Source organism: Rhincodon typus, chromosome 1 (assembly GCF_021869965.1).
Source record: "Rhincodon typus isolate 14 chromosome 1, sRhiTyp1.1, whole genome shotgun sequence".
Classification (NCBI taxonomy): domain Eukaryota; kingdom Metazoa; phylum Chordata; class Chondrichthyes; order Orectolobiformes; family Rhincodontidae; genus Rhincodon; species Rhincodon typus.
In genome coordinates this window covers 146497002-146504566 of record NC_063332.1, presented here as the reverse complement: position 1 = coordinate 146504566, position 7565 = coordinate 146497002, and positions in this window count along the sequence as shown.

The following is a 7565-nucleotide window of genomic DNA, read 5'->3' as shown; positions in this document are numbered from 1 at the left end:
AGTACATAGGAGATGGCTCAGTTTTTTTTACATTATATTTCTTTGTTTGAAGTGTTTCTCCAAAATTCCTTGACACCCTTCTGGCTATGGCATTCCATAGTCTCTTTTGAGGCTGTTTGCGATCTACATTGGAATTTTACAGATTGTTTCCAGACACTAATTGCATTCTCAGCCATCTCTGGTCAGTATGTCCCTTACTTTACTTATAATTTCAATATGTCCATAAGTAATCATGATTATGATTACTGTCATAACATTAATCACCAGATACTCAAATTGCAAAAGTGAAATGTATGGTCTGTCGAGCTAGATTTCACACTGAAAACTTGTCAAGTATAATCATCAGTTAGGACCATAACAGCAACCATTACAAATTTATTCCCTGTCTGTTGTTCGACTACATATCGCAGGTAGAGTTTATAGAATTAAACCCAACAACCCCATGAGAACAGATAAAGGTCTGCTAACATATTGGAAACATTTCAAAGAAAGTCCAAAGGAACCATCAAGCTCTGTCTGAGAATTATCAATCTGCAAGACCCTTTATTTTCAGCTCATATCATACCCAAAAAAAGTCGTTATCTGTCACAGGTGAACTCCAAAATGTACGCTTTTGTGAAAGTTGGAATGTTTTCATTATTTTACCTGCTCTGTGTTAAAGGTGATAAATATTATTCTCTTTTCCGTTTAAGCATATAAACAGTTTGATACAATTGGCAAGTATCATTTTGCAAAATCCTGTTGTTATTGATGAGAAACTGGGAAAAAATAGGCGTGTCACCCTGCCCCTCCTCAACTAATTGTAAACACTTGTTTAGGCACCACATGTAGTCCCGTGTGCTGTTGTGGTCTCTGCAAAATGAAAAGGATGTAGAGGCACAGGAAAGGGTGCAGAAAGAATGCAAGGATGATACCAGAGCTGTAAGGTTAAACCTATCAAGAAGGGATGAACACGCTGTATTTATTTTCTCATGGACAGAGAAGGCAGAGGAGTGAACTAATAAACAAATAATAGTTTAAATATTTCTAAAAGAACTTAAAGATTCATTGTTTTAAAAAATTACAAAAGACTTTGATTGAGTAGATATAAATAGGGGATAACAAGGTGTGGAGCTGGAGGAACACAGCAGGCCAGGCAGCATCAGAGGAGAAGGAAAGCTGACATTTCGGTCTGGACCCTTCTTCAGAAATGGGGAAGGGGAAGGGGGCTCTGAAATAAATAGAGAGAGGGGGAGGCGTTGATAGAAATGGATAATGGAGGTGGGTGAGAGGAGAGGAGAAGGGGTTTGAGGTTAGGGAGTTCACAATAGAAGGAAATGTGACATGTTGGATGAGATTTTGATTTCCCAGGTAAAGTCGCCATAGTCCAGAGAGCGACAACAGGTGATGGTTTAACCTGAGGGTCACCAAATCTCATGCAAGAGGAAAGTTTGAGAAGGTGGGACCTTCCTGGTGACCTCAGCTGGTAGGGGAATTGAACCCAAGCTGTTGGTATCAGATTTCATTACAAACCAGCCATTCAGCCAACTGAGATTATCATTTTCTAACAATACATTGAACTGCAGAGATTTAATTTGATTTGGTTTATTTATTATCACTTGTATTTTGTTAGAAAATACAGTGAAAATTGTTGTATAATGTTGTATAATAAAGTCAGCAGCATGAATGTGCTGTGTCTAGCCCATTGCTGACATGTGGCAGGTTTGCACATGCCATATATTTGCATTCCATAAATATTCATTAGCATCAAAATAAGTTCTACCTTCAAGATAAAGGCAGAAGTACCCTAAAATCTTGTTGTTTCTGGTTCATATTTGTTTAAGGGTGAGAACCAGTTGGTTTTTGTGCACTTGTCTGGATACAGCAATTCTCCTTGTTGAACTTTCTGGCACAAGAGATGGGAGCAGGACAAAAGACTTTTGTACTGGGGCTTGGAACTGGCAAAGATAGGGCGGTAGTGAAGGGAGAAGTGTGAAGTGGAGGAGGACATGGAGGAGTTGAGGAGGGATCCAAGAGAGAATTAGAGTGGGTTTGGAGGCATGGAGGAATGAGATTGGAAGGGCCAGGCATTCTGGTGTGACGGGGACAGTGAAAGCGAGAAATGAGGTGTCTAAGGCTCAGTGTCAGTGCTGTCCAAATTTGGATCAAACATAGCAAGGAAAACAGGGGCGTTAGGGTCAATTTCAGTGCTGTCCAAAAGTGGGTTCAATTGAAATCTTACAGGGCTTTGAGCTCAATTACAAACAAAAGTGATCTCAGTCGAAGTTTCTAAGTTGCATAGAAGAAAGACCTAGCTAACCCTACAAGTTCAGCCATGTCCCACAAGGTGGTGAGTATATCACTGGATTAAAACAAGAACATTCAATGAAGAGTGAATGCAAAAGCATTGCATCATTAATTCCACGATAGAGAATTGTTGCTAACTTCCCTGTAATCATCAATGTGTGTTAAGTGGGTGAAATGGAAATACACCTGGTTTGCTGGTTATGCCTATGTTCAACAAATAACAATGATGCGTTACATAAATAAAGTTAAACCAATGTCATGTGAATCCTTTCAAATCACTGTGGAACAGTTAGGAGAATTGACTGTGCAGGGAAAGCAGTGGCAACCAACTTCATGCTGCACAAGAGGGGATGGAAAGGAATGGCAGAGCTATAGTGGAAGGGGTTTCAATAGTAAGGGGAACAGACAGGTGTTTCTGCAGAATCAACATAGACTCCAGGAGGGTATGTTGCCTCTTTGGTGCCAGGGTCAGGGATATCACAGAACAGGTGGTAACAAACAGACAAACTGTGGTACATATTGCTACCAACCACATAGGCAGATAAAGGGATTAAGTCCTGAAAGCAGAATTGAGGGAGCTAGGAAGTAGATCACAAAACAAAAGGTAGTAATAAAATTAGAAATCACTGGAAAGCTTGTTAGGTCTGGCAGCATCTGTGGGGAGAAAGCAAAGTTAATACTTCAGATCAATGACCCTTCCTATGAACCAGCTTTCAGAATGGGTCGAGTTTGGAATAAGGATCACTGGACCCAAAACATTAACTCTGCTTCTCTCTACAGACGCTGCCAGAGCTGCTGAGCTTTTCTAGCAATTTCTGATTTTATTTCTGATTTCCAGCATTTCCTCTTTATTTACTGGCCAAAAGGTGGTAATCTTTGGATTACTTCTGGTGCCACGTGATAGTGAGTATAGAAATAAGGGGTTAGTCCAGATGAATGTGCGGCTGGAGAGATGGTGCAATTGGAAGGGCTTAAGATTTTTGGGACATTGGAATTGTTTGGGGGACAGTGGGACATGTACAAGGCGGATGTGTTTTACCTGAACTGGAATGAGATCAGCATCCTTGGGGGGAGGTTTACTAGTGCTGCTTGGGAGGGTTTAAACTAACTTGATGTGGGATTGGGTGGTGGGAGGGGGTAAACTATCCAGACAGAATGCTCAATAGGGGAAGATAAATAGCCGAAATTAGAAGTGGCAGTAAGTGAGTCAAGAAAGCAAAGACATTATAGGCCAGTTCGGGCACAAGTAAGTTTAGGAGGATTGGATGGTCTAATGAACAATGTAGATAAGTTGAGAGCACAAATTAAAATATGGGAGCATAATGTCATTGCTTTCACTGAGACACGGTTGAGACAGGGACAGGACTGGCAGCTCAGTATTGTAAGAAACAGTGTCTTAGGTGAACGAGATAAAAGAGGAAGAGATGTCACAATTTTGCTCAGGGAATCTATTGCAACAGTAAGGAGGGATGACCTAGAGTCATAGAGTCATACAGCACAGAAACAGACCCTTTGATCCAACTCATCCGCACTGACCAAACATCCCATTCTGACCTAGTCCCATTTGCCAGCATCTGGCCCATTTCCCTCTAAACCGTTCCTATTCATAAACACAACCAGATGTCTCTCAAATGTTGTAATTGTACCAGCCTCCACCACTTCCTCAGGCAGCTCATTCCATACAGATTCACAAAAAAAAATGAAGATACAGAAGTTTTGTGTCTTAAAATCAAGCACTTAGCTGATCAGGCTCAAAAACCAAATGCCGTCCTCTTCCGATTTTTTTTCAAATCACTGCTACCTCTCTTAGAAGACTTCTCAAACAAAGCTAAATAGGTAGAACTTTATTACCTAAATGGAACAGTCAGATTGCTGGGATGTACTATAGGCCCCCTAACAGCCTGAGAGAAATAGAAGAGCAGGAAAGTCTAGAAAAATTTCAAAAACGTGCAGAAGTAATCGGGTAGGGATAGTGTTGGATTTCAACTTCCCAAACATTGACTTGGGTAGTCATTATGGGAAAGACTTGAAGGAAATGGAATTCTTAAACTGTATCCAGGATAACTTTTTGAACCATTACGTCGAAGGATCTATAAGAGACGGGGCGGTCCTGGACCTAATTTAAGGTAACAAAGTTGAGCAAGTGGTTGAAGGATCAATGGGGGAAGCATGCTACAGATAGCAATCACAACTCTGTTAGATTCAAGATTGTCATGGAAAGGACAAAGATGGGCCTTAAAAATAATTTGCAACTGTGTAAAGGTTGATTTTAGTAAGGTCAGATACAATTTGGCCAAAGTGGACTGGGAGCAGATACTTTTAGCTATACCTGTGTCAGTGCAGTGGGATGCATTCAAGAATGAAACATGGAGATTACAGAGCCAACATGTTCCAATAAAGAAAATGGGTGGGACCAACAAATCCTGGGAACCTTGGATTGCAAGTGATATGCAGCATTGGATAAAGAGCAGAGGGAGGGTTTTAGCAGATACTGAGGGCTCAAAACAGCAGAAGCCCCAGAGAAGTATAGAATGTGCAATATGAACTTAAAAGGGAGGGCTAAAAAGGGATATGAAAGATATGAGCATGTAAAATACAGGAAAATTCTAAATTGTTTTATAGGTACATTAAAGCTAAAAAGGAAATAGTAGGACCCATTAAGAACCACAGTGGTCATTTATGTGTAGAACCAAGGATGTAGGTAGGGTTCAAAATGCATTCTGTGGGTTGGTGTTCACTTGTAACAGGGACAATATGATTATAGAAATCAGGGAGAAGGTCTGTGATACAGTGACAGAAATTAGCACAGACAGAGAAGAGGTTCTGAGTGGTCTGGCATGCTTAAAAGTAGATAAATCTCCAAAGTTGGATGAAATATATCCCAAGTTGATCAGCTGAGGAAAGAAATAGCAGAGGTGCTTACAACAATTTTCAATTTCGCATTTGAGCAAGGGTCACTGGACCCGAAACATCAACTGTGATTTCTCTCCACAGATGCTGCCAGATCTGCTGAGCTTTTGGAGTAATTTCTGTTTTTGTTTCTGACTTCCAACATCTGCAGTTCTTTCAGTTTTTAATGTTCAATTTCTCCCTGGCCACAGCAGAGGTACGAGAGAGCTGGAGAACAGCCAATTTGGTATCATTATTCAAAAAGATAGCAAGGGATAAACCAGGAAACTACAGGCCAGTCAGTCTAGCATTGGTGGTGGGGAAACTATTAGAAGTAATTCTGAGGGACAGAATTAATCTGCATTTGGAGAGAGAGGGCTTAATCAAGAACACTCAGCATGGTTTTGATAACGATTGAATTTTTCAAACAGGTGACCATGCTTGTAGATGAAGGTAATACTTTTGATGTAGTCTACCTGGACTTAGAGTCATAGAGTCATACAGCATGGAAACAGACCCATTTGGTCCAACCTGTCCATGCAAACCATAATCCCAAACTAAACTAGCCCCACCTGCATGTGCTTGGCCTATATCCCTCCAAACATTTCCCATTCATGTACTTATCTGAATGTCTTTTAAACATTGTAACTTTAGCCACATCCACAACTTCCTATGGAAGTTCATTCCACACACAAACTACTCTCTGTATGAAAAACAAAATTGCCCCTCATGTCTTTTCTTGAAAAAAGAGCCAAGCTAATGTTTTGGGTCCACTGACCTGAAACAGAGTTCTGAAGAAGGGTCACTGGACTCAAAATGTTAACTCTGCTTTTTCTTCACAGATGCTGCCAGACCTGCTGAGTTTTCCAGCAATTTCTGTTTTGTTTTGGATAGACTGCAATTTTTTTCATTAGAGCAGAGAAAATTGAGGGGGAATGTGGTTAACGTGTAAAATTTTGACGGGCATAGATGCTGTAGACAGGAAGAAATTTTTCCTCTTGATGGTGGGACATAGATGTAAGGGAAGAGGCAGAAGGTTTAGAGGAGATGTGAGGAAAGTCTTTTTCACCCAGAGTTTGGTAAGAATGTGGAACTCACTACATGTAAGGAAGATAAGGTCAGAAGTCACTTGACACCAGGTTATAGTCCAACAAGTTTATTTGAAATCACAAGCTTTCGAAGCGCTGCTCCTTTGTCAGGCGAAGTGATGAAACACTTCACCTGATAAAGAAAAGCACTCCGAAAGCTTGTGACTTCAAATAAGTCTCTTGGACTATAGCCTGGTGTCAAGTGACTTCTGACCTTGTCCACCCAGGTCCAACATTGGTACCTCCACAGCATGTAAGGAAGGGAGGGACAGAAATCCTCATTAACATTTAAGAAATGTTTAGATGGTCATTTGTAATGCCAACACATACAAAGTTGTGGACCAAATGCTGAAAAATGGAATTAAAACCTCTGGGCAGTTGTTTCTGCCCAGTTCGGGCATGTTGGGCTGAAGGGCCTTTTTGTGCTGTAGGTCACCATAACTCTATGACACTAAACACCTTGTTCCTTAAGGAGCAGAGTAACTGAAGAAGTTTGTACTCACTGGAACTTGGAGGAAGAAATCTACTCCACTAGTTATATATCTCACCGACATAGTCATATTTGTGAATACGTATTTTCTGTTTTGGATAACAAATTCTGCCTGTTAACATTACACCAGTGTGCTGGAGTGTTAACAAGTATTCATGGCATGCTAATGGATGCAAATCCGACCTGCCTGAAAGACACTATGAACTGAATAACAAAACCTTAACCCCCAATGGGAAATGAGTTATTGCCTCCTGCCTAATTAAGCTCCCACTTCTGCTCTTCTAAAAGATCTGTGTAGGCCTGGAGACTTATGCCTTCTGTTTCCCAATTGTTAATACCATCTATTGAATGGTGGAATGGTGGTACTGGCTTGAGGGGCCAAATGGCCTACTCCTGTTTCTATGTGGAGTCAGATAACTCTTCACTTTTTAACTTTTTAAGTGGTGACATTTGCCTTTTTTTTGGTCTGCCGGAAACTTGTTGATCTTCCATAGCAAGGAGTTGCAGACTGGTCCAGGACCACGTGCCAAGGGACGCTCTAAAGCATGGGGAAGCTGCCGCCAAGCCGCAGTGAGGAAAGGCCACTGTCTAAGGCTTTATGCTGAAGTTAAATGGGGGTCTGTTCAGTTATTGGCCTCTCCTGGTACCTTAATTATGTGTAAATGTAATATTGCACAAGTAAGAGGTGATAGTAGGAACTGCAGATGCTGGAGAATCTGAGATAACAAGGTGTAGAGCTGGATGAACACAGCAGGCCAAGCAGCATCAGAGGAGCAGGAAGGCTGACGTTTCGGACCTAGACCCTTCTTCAA